Source organism: Medicago sativa, chromosome 4 (genome assembly GCF_051527215.1).
Source record: "Medicago sativa cultivar Bolivia chromosome 4, Bolivia_mono, whole genome shotgun sequence".
Classification (NCBI taxonomy): domain Eukaryota; kingdom Viridiplantae; phylum Streptophyta; class Magnoliopsida; order Fabales; family Fabaceae; genus Medicago; species Medicago sativa.
This window is the reverse complement of record NC_140752.1, coordinates 25,844,559-25,857,962: the sequence shown is the minus strand read 5'-3', so window position 1 is coordinate 25,857,962 and position 13,404 is coordinate 25,844,559. Positions and strand designations below refer to the sequence as shown.

General features: G+C 36.9%; 1 long non-coding RNA gene across 2 annotated transcripts; it reads left to right on the top strand.

Moving 5' to 3' along the window:
• The first annotated feature begins 4 nt into the window (after window positions 1-4).
• LOC146927281 (uncharacterized) lies at window positions 5-3,531 on the top strand. 2 transcript variants are annotated; one of them, XR_015008189.1, is made up of 4 exons: window positions 5-316; window positions 1,275-1,333; window positions 2,162-2,213; window positions 3,180-3,531. It is a non-coding gene; the product is annotated as an uncharacterized LOC146927281 (long non-coding RNA). The 2 variants fall into 2 exon arrangements; XR_015008188.1 differs by lacking the exon at window positions 5-316 and having other exon boundaries at window positions 334-1,333.
• The last annotated feature ends 9,873 nt before the right edge of the window (window positions 3,532-13,404 follow it).

Sequence of the window (13,404 nt, the reverse complement as noted above, 5' to 3'; positions counted from 1 at the left end):
TATTTTAACTATTTTCCCTAAAATAAAAAATTCCCTCTTTCCCTTTCACTCTTCCGCCCCAAACCCTAAAACTTCCAGTTCCCTCTCCGCTTCACCCAAACCCACCATCGATTCTCTCTTCACCTGATCTATGTCTTTCTTCCCAAAGAGCTTAGTCCTTTTCAATTTTCAAACCCTACTTGTCTTCTTATATTTTCTTCTCCTCCACAACTTCAACCCTATACTCTCTATTTGATAATAATGATGCTGATGCTTCTTTGTTGTTGAACCGCACGATCCATGAGAACACGCAGTGGCTCTTTTGGTTTGGACCATGGTATTTTCGTTTTTTTTGTAAAGTTGTTAACTTTATTACTGATTGTGATTGTTTTTGTTGAATTTTAATATGGGTTTGTTGTTAATTTCTGTTTGATTCTTTGATTTTGTAGAATTTTGGAGTTCTTTGGTTGATGATGAAAAAGGGTTCTTTAATTTGACACTTATTTGTGTGTGTGGGTTACCTAATTTTTGTGGGGAAAATGTTAGTTGATTGTGTAAGAAAAAGGAAGGGGGCTGTATGTTGAAGTTTATACCTGAGCCTGTAAAGATTAGTTTCTAATTAACACATTTAAGATTTTCAATTGAAAGATGTAATTGGTTCCCAAAGTCCCTTATATAAGTATATTGTTGTTTATGGCTGTAAAACTTGAGATTTTGAAGTTAATTTATTGTGTAAATAGTCGTTTTTGCACCTAAATATATAAGGGGCTGTCACATTAGTTTTGAAGTATCAAAATTATTAAAACATGCCTAAACGTGTCTTTTGTTAGTTATGTTGGTCCTCAAACGTGACTTGTTATTTTGATTAGTACTCGAATGCGTCATGTGTTAGTCGATTTGGTCCATAAAAATTTAGATTTGATGATTGTTTGATACGTTTCTTGCTTGAATTCACCCTAACCACCATCGTTTCAGAGCTTCATTTCGAACCACTTCGACCACCCTCTCACTCCGCTCTATTTTACAACTGAGCAGACATAACCCAAAGTTAAATCGCCAACTCAGATAAAAACACTTCGCCCTCTCTACCCTAGTAATTCAATATTCAATTATCAATTGATTCATGTATTGTGTGTGTTTGCCTGTTCTGTTCATCACTTTGATTCATTCACACCTCTTCCAAATTCGTTTATTGAATTTATCAAATTTGCAAGGCTACATCGGACTCCATCTAGGATTTAACATGACCGGAAATTCATTTGATTATTTTATTAATATGTGTTTGGCAATTTCAGGGGTGAAGTACAAACATCTGCGAGACTTTTGTTCTTCGTCGTCTATCGCAAGCCAGACAGTAAGGAACTTATTTTGTGGGTCTTCTTGAAGTTCTAATTTGTATAATCAATTTCTTATGTACAAGCAATCCAATATAACTAAATGACTCACTATGTGGAGAATGTTGAACTTATTTGATCTTCATTGAATGCATGCCAATAAAAGAGGAATAAATGGAATTAGAAGTAGCTAAAGAATTAAAAACTATATAAGTGCAATTAATAGACTTTCACATTTGACTTTAACTTATGAAACTCATTCAAGAAAACAATTTTCTTAAATGAATGAGAAAATTAAAATCTAAATAATTGTTGATTTTGGCTTCATTTAGTTACATATTTCTTGTGTTGGATATTTTTGTAACTGATATAGTTTTGCGTTTGTTGGACTGGTTTTTGTCTGCTGTTTTCTAGAGTAGATTTCAGGTTTCTGCTGCATGTGTTCCCCCACTTCTGTAATAGAATTCTGCCCTGATATGTGCCTTGATTTCAGTTTCTCTGAGTGGCTCAGTGTCCTTAAATTTCCACTAGTTTAGACAATGTTGATCAGGGTGGTGGTCGTTTTGGTTTCTTGCATTTTTGTTGAGTTTTTCTTTTAGTTTTGGGGTAAGATTGGTTCTGAAGTTGTTGGGGACTGTTTTGGTCCCCTGGCTCTTTACTTGATGTTGTATGGTTTAGTAAGGGGTGGTATCTAAGTATATTTGTTTAATGTAGCATCTATTTTCTCTCCTGAATATACAGGATCTGTAATTTAAGTTCCAATTTCGGGTATACTTGTGCTCCGATTGGTGTTTAGTGCAATTTCTTTTGTTAAAAAAAGTACCAATTCAAATTATTTTTATATGTAGATATTCCGGAGATTGCAGTGTGCAAAGGGAAAACACCAAAAAATAATTGAAGGTAAGGTCCTCAAGTTTTCTCATGAGTGTGATAGTTTCATATCTCTTATGTGCCATAAATTCTAGCCATTGGTTGCTTATATTGGAGTTAACTACATGTATGCTCCTTGGATTTCATATCTTCTCATGTTTCTATAATCACTGCCTTTGAATGTTTCAAGAACTTGTTAGTATCAGTTTCTTTGTTTGGTGTTTTCTTTGTAATATTAATTGATGCTTGATGTAAAACTATTTGGACAATAGTTCACAACAAAAAGGACTTAAAAGAGATTTCCATCAGTGGTATCAAATATACATGTTGCTGATTATACTCAGGCAAGGTTCTTCTTTCAAATGCATTCATTCACAAGTTGGTAAGAGTTTCTTTTTACCATTAGAATATGCCTGGAAATGCAACAATTGTGCTAAGTGTTAATTTGCTATATAAATGGACAGATATTGACTTGTTTTCCATGTCACAAAATGTCTTCTCAATCAGACCTCTCCTAGTCTCTCATGGTCATAATTCATTTCAGAACTGGACAATATAACTTGTCTAAACTACGGATATGATTCTTAAACCTGGTTAGATTCTTTTTTTTTAAGAGGACCCAATTATTTTAGAAGTGTGATAATTTATGTTTTCTTGTGAACTTATTTTCCATACCTGTTATCGTATGTCTACTGAAAACATTGATTATATATATCATGTCAATGGATACTTGTAGAATTGGCTTATTTCAATCTAAGAATTAGTTCTGCATATGTCAATGGATACTTGTACAATTGGCTTATTTCAATCTAAGAATTAGTTCTGCATATGTCAATGGATACTTGTACAATTGGCTTATTTCAATCTAAGAATTAGTTCTGATCCTTCTTTACACTATTAACCTGCTTTTGTCATGAATAGATTTCTTTCTCTAATCAATCTGTTATGCAAAAAAAATAGTATGAGCTTTTACATATAAATTGTTATATTATTTAGGTTGGTACCTGTGCAAAACATGTAGAAAACTACCACAACCTTATGACGACAGTGCCCGATTCATGAAAGTTTGACAGTTGATCATCTTGACACACTACTTGTGGGGATCAAAACTGATTTTTTACAAGCTGAAAGATTCATATACAGGACAAATTCTTCGGGTCTATTTTCTTTTATAATTCAGTTTGAAGGAAGCCACTATTACCATGTCATCTTATACGATAAAGTTAATTTCTTAGTTAATGTAATATCATACTACCATACGCTAAGGCTTATTTTATTGTGCATACTGTTGGATTGAGTTTAATGTATAAATGTAATGTATATTTTGTTATGTATGATATTAATATATAAAGAGGTAATTTATATTTTTTTTTGGCACAAAATGAATTAGAGACCGATTTGGTGACTGATAGATTTTCTGGTTATAAATGTCGGTCAGAAAGTCAGTCACTACATCAGTGACAAAGTCAGTCACAAATTTCGGTCACTAACTAGGTCACTAAAATCAGCCACAAAATCGGTGTCTGATTTGGGAAGCGCTGAGTTCGTCTCTAATTCGGTCTCTGAGTACGGTTGCAAACTCAGTCGCTGAAATCCAGTCGCTATTTTGGTCACGAAGGATCAGCGACCAGCATATTAGCAACTCTATTTTTCCGTCACTTTTTCGGTCACTAAATCTGTTAGTGACCGATTTTGATGATATAGTGACCGAATATTCAGTCTCTAAAAGACTGATTTCTGGTAGTGGGAGTTGTTGTGCCCTAAATTAGAAGCAAAAGCTCCTAAAAAATTAGAATCGCTGTTTCTAAAAATTCCACCGCAAGAAGAGATTCCAGGGTTGCCAATTGAGGCACCATCTATGTTACATTTAATCCAGTTGAAAATTGGGGGCTGCCATATGACCTCTATGATCTTAGGAGCATTAGGAGGTCGAAGGAAGATTTTGAAAGCTTTTAAGATTGTAAAATCAGTAATAGAGGAGGTGGCATGTAACTTACAAAGATTGCCTGAAAGGGATGTAGCTGATATAATCAAATTGATGGCTGACTTAGGGTGTATAAGCTTATCAGAGAACCTTCTTTGATTTCTGCAAAACCAAATCACATTACAACAGTTGATGATAGCTGACAAAATTGTCAGTTTACAAAGAGGGGACCAATTTCTGTCGCAAAGGGCTAAAGCTTCATGGAAAGATAGAAAGCTGCATTGGACATTTATGGTTGATGAAAACCAGCTCCAGATAAAATTTGCAAAGATGCACCGAAAGAAAAGATGCTCAGAGGTTTCCACTTCTTTACCACAGAGATTGCAGATAGATGGGAGGTGACATCCTCTTTTAGATAAGTTGTCATCTGTTGGTAACTTGTCGTGTAAGGCTCTCCAAATGGTTAAGGATTTTGAAGGAGGAATTGATGAGTTCCAAATTAACTTGGCCCAATTAATGTTTTGCCCAACTGGACAATGAAACAAGTATGCATCTTTGAAGGATAATGACCCATCATGAGAGTGCTTCCAAATGAATTGATCATCTTTTTGAATGATAGGCAGAGAAATAGTTTCAGTAAGATGTTTCAAAGGAGGGTAAGCTTGTAATATACAACCAGGGATATTCCATTTAGAATTAGAGATCATGTTGCTAACATTACTCTTCAAATCATCATGCAGATCAGGAGGGATGTTAAGAGTTTGGATTAGAGGGTCACCACACCAAGTGTCTGTCCAAAAGTTGATAGATTCACCATTACCAATCTTCCAAGAACCATTATCCATAACTCCAAAGTATTTATGCTTAATGCTGCTCCATATGGATGAAAAGACATGATATCTGATTGGTTTTCTGTTCTTGATGACTTTATCTTTAAGAACTTGAGCCCATTGAAGTTGAGATTGATTGAGTTCCCAGCAAAGTTTTAAATTTGCAGCTTCATTGATCTTAGATAAGTCTCTGATGCCTAAGCCACCTTCTTTCTGGGGAGAACAAACTTTGTGCCAAGCTACGGACACAAGCTTTCTTTTGTTTACATCACCACTCCAGATAAAATTCCTCATTCACCTTTCAAGATCTTTAATTAAAGCAACATGCCAAGAGTAGATTGAAATACTATGAAGAAGCATACTTTGGATGACACTTCTGATTAATTGCACTCTTCCAGCTATAGATAAAAGAGAGGCTTTCCAGGCTGAGAGCTTTGTTTTAATTTTGTCAGCAATAGGTAAAAAATAAGTTGTTTTGGGCTTGCCTTTAAAGATTGGAACACCAAGATATGTAAAGGGTAGGGTACCAATATTGAAACCAATCAAATTTGAAATTTGATTTAATCTAACATTTGATATTGAACCAGCATAAATTGAAGACTTTTGAGGGTTGACAAACTGACCTGAAGCTTCTGAGTATCTTTGAAATAAATCAGTCAAGACATGAATGTTAGACATGGTACCTTTGCAAAAAAGCATTATATCATCAGCATATAGGATATGTGATGGTATAGCAATGTTTCTGGCTCCTTGAATCAAACTAAGATGCCCATCTCTGACCAATTTGGTTAAGGCTCTGCTGATAACTTCTTCAGCAAGGCAAAATAATAGAGGGGAGAGGGGGTCCCCCTGTCTCACTCCTCTAGTGCAGGAAAAGAATGAAGGTGAGAAAAAACACAAGAAGGGGGGTTGAATTGTGTTTTAGAAAAATTCTTCGTTTCTCCTAAAAAAACTGAACACACTGATCAGAAGCTAAGCGAGACAGCTTCTGAAGTGATAATCAGAATCTAAATGCAGCGGAATAAAATAGAGAGAGATAAGAAGAACGACACAAAGCAATTATACTGGTTCCTTCCACAATCCGGAAGTAGTCCAGTCCCCCTTGCACTTCCAAGGAGATTTCACTATGAGTAATATCTGATTACAAATGCTCAAGCACACAAGCAAGAGACTTCCAATGCTCAAGCACACAAGCAAGAGACTTCCTTTGCTCAAGAACACAATCAAGAGACTTCCTGCTCAAGCACAACTGCAAGAGACTTCCTAACTAAACAAAATTACACAGAAAATTGTTTAAGGTTGAACACTTGATATACAATCAGAGGTGCTCACAATACAAATCAGATACAGACTCAATGGACTTAAGAATTTCTAAGATATGACTTTGAGACACAGAAATTCTAAGTGAATGCAGAACAATTTCAGCAGAGGTTTGGTACTTGTGAAAATCTTGTGAGTCTTTCGTTCAGCGTTCTTGCATTACCAATTCTCTAGGTCTTCACTCCTTTATATAGAGGTGTGAGAGAGACGTTGTGAAATTGCCAGCACACCAAAGAGTCGTTGTTGAAGCTTGATCTTTCACCAATAATCTTTTGCCTGATTTGGCTGTTGTCCTATGAAGAACAAATTTGAAATCCATTCCTTATCCAAAGGAACATCTATGCAGGCGAAACCGTATTCTGGAGCTGTTTTCTTGTCCTGTAGCGCGGACACAAAACAGAGTAGTGGAGAACGTGGTTGTACAATTCGTACAAAGTACAATGTCAACGCTTTCGTCCAAATTGCAAACACACGCCTTCAAACACCTTTGAAATGACCGTTGCAAACTCCACTAATCCTTTGTTTGTGTTTTCGAATCCAATAGACAGCTTTTGCATTGATAATTCTTCAATTCTTGATTCTTTGCAAATCCAGTTGATATTTAGCTTCTGGTGAAATGGCTTCTGATGATGCAGCTTCTGATGATGCAGCTTCTGATGATATGACTTCTGCAGCTTCTGATGACGCAGCTTCTGATGATGTGGCTTCTGGACCTCTTGTCTTCAGAAGCACTATTCTTCAGGAGCAGCCTACTTCAGGAGCGCTATTTCTTCAGGAGCAGCTTGACTTCAGGAGCGCTTTTTCTCTTCAGTAGCAAGTTGCCTTCAGGAGCGTCCAAGCTTCAAATTTTTGTTGTTTCCATAGCTCTTTATTTGCTCATTCAGAACCAATGATGATGTAACTTTATAATTATGGTCCTGTACACTTGAACAAATATTAGCTAGTCCAATTTACAATTTTTAATACCTTGTTATCATCAAAACCCTTTAAGGTTCATTGTTAAACACATTTTGTTCCAACAATCTCCCCCTTTTTGATGATGACAAACAAAAGTATTTAAAATTGATCAATTGTTGTTAATCTAATTAACAAGTTGACTTTGGGGTTCTGAGGTTTGTAAGCTCAGACTCCCCCTGAGTCTGATAGTCTTTAAGGTGAGGTTTGTAAGCTCCCCCTAAGTTCTATCCAGGTTAATTAAATTCATTTTTCGCGCAATAATATTATCAGAGCTTAAAAACAAAATTGAATCATTGAAAGAATTAACTTATAGATAAGAAGAATGGTTCAATTAATTTTACTTGAATTTTGATACTCCTTCGTTCGTTCATAGCTTATACCAATAAGGTAAAAAAAATGATAGAAGGTTTTCAAAAATTTCAAATGCCATTAATGGGGCTCAGAGCCTTTAAATACTTGTCACATATACTCCCCCTTTTGTCATTATCAAAAAAAAATTAAGCATAAAAGACAAAAAGATATGAGAAAAACTCAAACAGGAGAGAGTATAAAAGAAAGTGAACTAAATAAATCAGAGCAAAATATATGAACATGTATATCAATTGTCAGAAGCAGCTAAACAGTCAGAATCAGTAAGCATTCAGAAGCAAGAGAAATAAGACAAGATGGTTTCAGAAGCAAGGACTAAGAAATTTTAAAACAGACAACAAACAAAGAAAAACACAAGGGTGTGCAACTAAGGGTTGGTTTGTTGTTGTTTCTTCATCTCTTCCATTTCTTCAATCTTCTTCTTCAACAGTTCTTCAAGTTGTTGTTGCCTCTGAAGAAGAGCTTGTTCCCTTTCTCTAGCTTCTTGCTGCTGCTGTGCCATCTGTTTCTTCAGAAGCTTACACAGCCTTGCTTCTCTGGTCAAGTAATCCGTTTCAAAGAAGAAAGGCTGGTTTGCCAGAAGCAGTGTAGAACTTCTTACTCTAAGACTCTGATTCACTTGCTCCATTAGCCTTCTGACTGAAGCTTGCTTGACTCTGATGCATTTGGCCTTGATTTCTTCAATAACCGCAGCTGCCCGGTTTTGAAGAGATGCCCAGGAGTCTTCATATGCACCTGTGAGATCAATTGTCCTTCTTTGATCCACCAGATTATGCATCTGACTCAAGATTGTGAGAAGCTCAGAATTAATATATCCAGATTCCAGGATGTTTGTGGGTGGATGATCAAGGGTTTCAAGATCAGAATCACTGATTTCTAAATCTTGAATGGGGTTAGGAATTGGAAAGGTAAGGTGTGTTTGTGTGTTTGAAGATGAAGGCTGGTCAGAGGCAATGTGAGTGGTAGAGGTTGAGGCTTGAACATTGACTAGAGAGATGTCAACATCCATGGGAGTTGGTTCTGGGGATTGTTCAGGTAAAGGTTGAAAGTCAGTTTCAGTTGATGGTTGTTGTGGTGAAGTTGATGTTTGATTGTTGAGTTGGGGGTCAATGATGGCTATTGGTGATTGTGGGGGTGTTGTGGGTTTTTGTGGTTCAGGTGTTTGTTGATGGGGGTTTTCTGAAACAACATTTTCAGAAGCAGCTGCTTCTGGAGTTGTTTCAGAGGCCTTTTCTGAAGTTTTGTCTATGGGTAATTCACCTGAGTAGTGGAGAGCAAGACTGTCTAAGACAGAAGTGTCTTCTTCTTGCTCAGTTGCTTGTGGTGAAAGGGGTGAAATGGGGGTAGAGGTGACTGGAATCTGACATACCTTGACTGAAGAGCCAGCTACAGAAGTGGTAGCACTAGGTGCTTTCAGAACCGCTTCTGAAGCTTTAACAGCCACTTCCTTGACTTCTTCAGACTTCTTCTTGAGAAATTTATCACAATTCTCCAGTCCTGAAGCCTTGAGCCTTTGATCCCTTTCCTGATTGTGCTGAGCTTCTTTCCTCTTTATCTCAGCTAGCATCTGAACAGCTTGCTCATCATCTTCTTTCTTCATATCAGAAGTCACTCTTTTCTCAGGAATAGAAGCAGCCCTTATTCTCTTCTTCTCCTGTAACTCTGATAACTTAAAAGCAGCAAATTCCTTAGCCATTCTGGCCTTGGCAGGAGTCAGCTCAACCATAGAGCTTTTTATATCAACAGGTGCCTTTTTCTTCTTCAGCTTGGGCTCAACTTCCTCCTTTTCTATTTCATCCAAAGCTTCATCCAGTTTTTCCTTGTGATAAACTGTTTCAGCTTTCCCCCTCTTTCTTTTGACATCCTTCTTTTGCTTGCCCTTATCAGTAATTGCTTCTGATGCAGTGGCACTCTTTACCTTCTTTACTTTAGCAGGAACAGCTTCCTCCTGAGTGCTTGCATCTTCTTCCAGGACATACTCAGCTACTGATTGAACTAGGAAATCAGAGTCACTTTCCTTAAAGATGGGAGGAAAGTCCCTGATTATCTCAGTTTCAGCAGTTGTCATCTCTAACCACTTTTCATCTTTAGGGGCTTCTTTGATGAACTTCATAGAGCATAAGCTCCTGCTACTGATAGTCCTTTCAGCAGTAGAGACTTCGAAACATCTATCAGAAGCACTCCTTGTCCTTTTTAAGAACTCCAGCACCCTTCCTTGATAAAAGATTTCAGACAGCAATCTTCCATAGGGTACTTGTTTTCTTCCTCTGATAGTGCTTTCATTTATGGCCCAGCAGAGATGATCCATTACATATCTTGGGAAGTTTATCTTTTCCAGAATAGCCATGAAGTAAATTGCTAGCTTCTGTTGATTGTTGGGTTGGTCAGATCCTCCTGCTCTTTGAAAGAAGCAATCATTACTGAATTTCACCAACATCCTGTTGTGAATCTCCATTTCAGAAGGCTTTGCATCTTTCTTCCCACCCAAAAGAGTGTTGTAGTAACCTTGTAGCAGGACATCTTCCTTCCTGACTATTTCTTGGAATCTTCCCTCTGCATCCATCCTACAAGCTTTAGCTATAACGTCCTCAGTGATGGTTATAGGAATGCCCATCACTTCAGACCTTATTTCTAAGCTATCAAATGATGTAGGATTCATATCCATGACCATTTTCCCTTTCTTTGACCCAGCTTGTTTGCTTACGACTTTTGCAGGCTTTTCATTGTACACTTCAGCTTTTAACCAAAAGTCCTTGACCAAGTTCACATATGTTGGCCCATTTAGCATCTTGAAATACTCAGACAGCATCTGAGTCTCTATCAATCCTTCCATGTTTACTTCATACTTCTTGAGTGAAGCAAAATCCACCGGTGACTCTACTTGAACTATTAAGGATTCCCATGGAATATCCATAGTCTTCTCTTTGTAGATGGACCCAGATTCTGATACGCTTTGCTTGTTTGATGTAGATTCTGAAACTTTTGAGCTTGATGATGCCATTTGATGATTGACGAAGATTTGAAGAAGATGAAGATTTTAGGGTTCTAAGTTTGAGAGAATGCACTTACTTCGCAAGAGGTTTGAGAGCAAATGTGTTTGTTGTGAGTGAGTAGTGTGTGAATTGACAAAGTGTTAGAAGTAAAACGATTGCAATTCAAAAGAGACAAACAAACATAACATTAATGACAAAATTGGGGGCGCGTGAAAAGTACTTTCAAAGCTATTAAATCATCATTGCCCTTTTAGTTATACACCAACACATACAGGCCACGTAAGAAGTTCACAGAGTAACTACCAAGTTAGTGGGCCAGAAGTTACTTTTTAAAAGGTAACTTCCAACGTTTCCACTAATTCAACTATTCAGAAGCAACAAATCCAGCTTCTGGACTTCAGATGCTGACGTCATCATCAGAAGCGAGTTTTCCTCAGAACCTCAATAAAGAGCTTCTGATGGACTACCGCTTCTGAACTAACTTCAGAACCTAAAATCCTATTCAGGAGCAAGCAAGCATTTAATCAGATACAAAGTGCATGTTCAAATTTTTCTTTATAAAATCAAATCTTTCAACAGTTAAAGGCTTAGTAAATATATCAGCCCATTGATTTTCAGTATCAATGAATTGTATATCTAAAATTCCTTTTTGAACATAATCTCTGATAAAATGGTGTTTGATTTCAATGTGCTTCGCTCTTGAATGCAAAATTGGATTTTTAGACAAACAAATAGCAGCAGTATTATCACAATAAATGGGAATACTGTTAGCAGTTATCTGATAATCTTCCAACTGATGTTTCATCCAAAGTAGTTGTGTACAACAACTTGCAGCTGAAATGTATTCTGCTTCTGCTGTAGACATAGCAATAGTTGTTTGTCTTTTGCTAGCCCAGGATATAAGATTATCACCCAGAAATTGACAATTGCCACTGGTTGACTTTCTTTCAATCCTATCACCAGCATAATCAGCATCACAGAATCCAATTAGCTTATAATCTAAGGATTTCCTATAAAGGAGTCCAAGATTGGTTGTTCCTTTCAAATACCTGAAGATTCTCTTGACAGCAGTCATATGAGATTCTCTAGGATCTGATTGGAATCTTGCACACAAGCATACACTGAATAAAATATCTGGCCTAGATGCAGTGAGGTATAACAAAGAACCAATCATACCTCTATACAGCTTCTGATCTACTTTAGCTCCTTCATCTTCTTTGCTTAAGGTGCACGTAGGGTGCATTGGAGTGTTCATCACTTTACAATCTTCAAGTTTGAACTTCTTCAGAAGCTCCTTTGTGTACTTTGATTGATGAACATAGACTCCATCTTTGCATTGATTGATTTGAATGCCCAGGAAGAACTTCAGCTCTCCCATCATGCTCATTTCAAATTCATCCTGCATTAACTCAGAAAATTCCTTGCAAAGAGATGCATTAGTAGAACCAAATATTATATCATCAACATATATTTGCACAACAAGAATATCTTTCCCAAGGGTCCTTCTGAAGAGTGTAGTGTCAACCTGTCCTCTCTTAAAGTTATTTTTGATTAAGAAATTACTTAGTCTATCATACCAAGCTCTGGGAGCTTGTTTCAAGCCATATAGTGATTTCTTCAATTTAAAAACATGGTCAGGATATTTAATATCCTCAAATCCAGGAGGTTGCTTAACATACACTTCTTCTTCTATGACACCATTGAGAAATGCACTCTTGACATCCATCTGATATAATATTATGCCATGATTAACTGCATAGGAAAGAAGTAACCTGATTGCTTCCAATCTTGCAACTGGAGCAAACGTTTCAGTGTAATCAATGCCTTCTTGTTGACTATACCCTTGTGCAACAAGTCTGGCTTTGTTTCTTGTTACTTCACCTTGCTCATTCAGCTTGTTTCTGAATACCCATTTTGTTCCAATAATGTTCTTGTGCTGAGGTTTGGGTACCAGATCCCACACATCATTTCTTTGAAATTGATTCAACTCTTCTTGCATAGCTAGGATCCATCCATCATCTGAAAGTGCTTCATCAACTGTTGTAGGTTCAATCATTGAGATTAGTCCAATCATTGACTCTTCTTGTCTGAAATGTGATCTTGTTCTTCTTGGACTATCTTTGTTTCCAATGATTAGCTCTTCAGGATGTGAAGACTTGTGTTTGAATGTGTTTCTGGGAGGATCTTCTTGATGTGAGTCATCTTGTGCTTCATCAGAAGCAGCTTCATCTTGCGCTTCTGATGTGGGTTCAGCTTCTGGACTATCTTCAGACTCAGCTATCTGATCAGGTTCTGGAGTAGCTTCAGGAACCTGTATCTCTGCAGAACTTTCACCTTGCTTTGAAGTTTTATCTTCAAGCTCCTTGTCATCAAATTTAATGTGCATAGATTCTTCAACACAGAGTGTTTCTGAATTATACACTCTGTATGCCTTTGACCTTTCAGAGTAACCTAAAAAGATTCCTCTTTGGGCCTTGGCATCAAATTTCTTTAGGTAGAGCTTGTTGTTCAGAATGTAACATGTACATCCAAATTGATGAAAGTAAGAGATATTGGGTTTTCTTCCCTTAAAGAGTTCATATGCTGTTTTCTCCAAAATAGGTCTAATATAGATCCTGTTTTGAACATAGCATGCTGTATTCACTGCTTCTGCCCAAAAATGTTTTGGTAAATTGTTTTCATGAATCATGGTTCTGGCCATTTCTTGTAAAGTTCTATTCTTTCTCTCTACAACCCCATTTTGTTGTGGTGTTCTAGGAGAAGAGAATTCATGGAAAATTCCATGTTTTTCACAAAAAGCTTCAAATGGCTCATTTTCAAATTCTCCA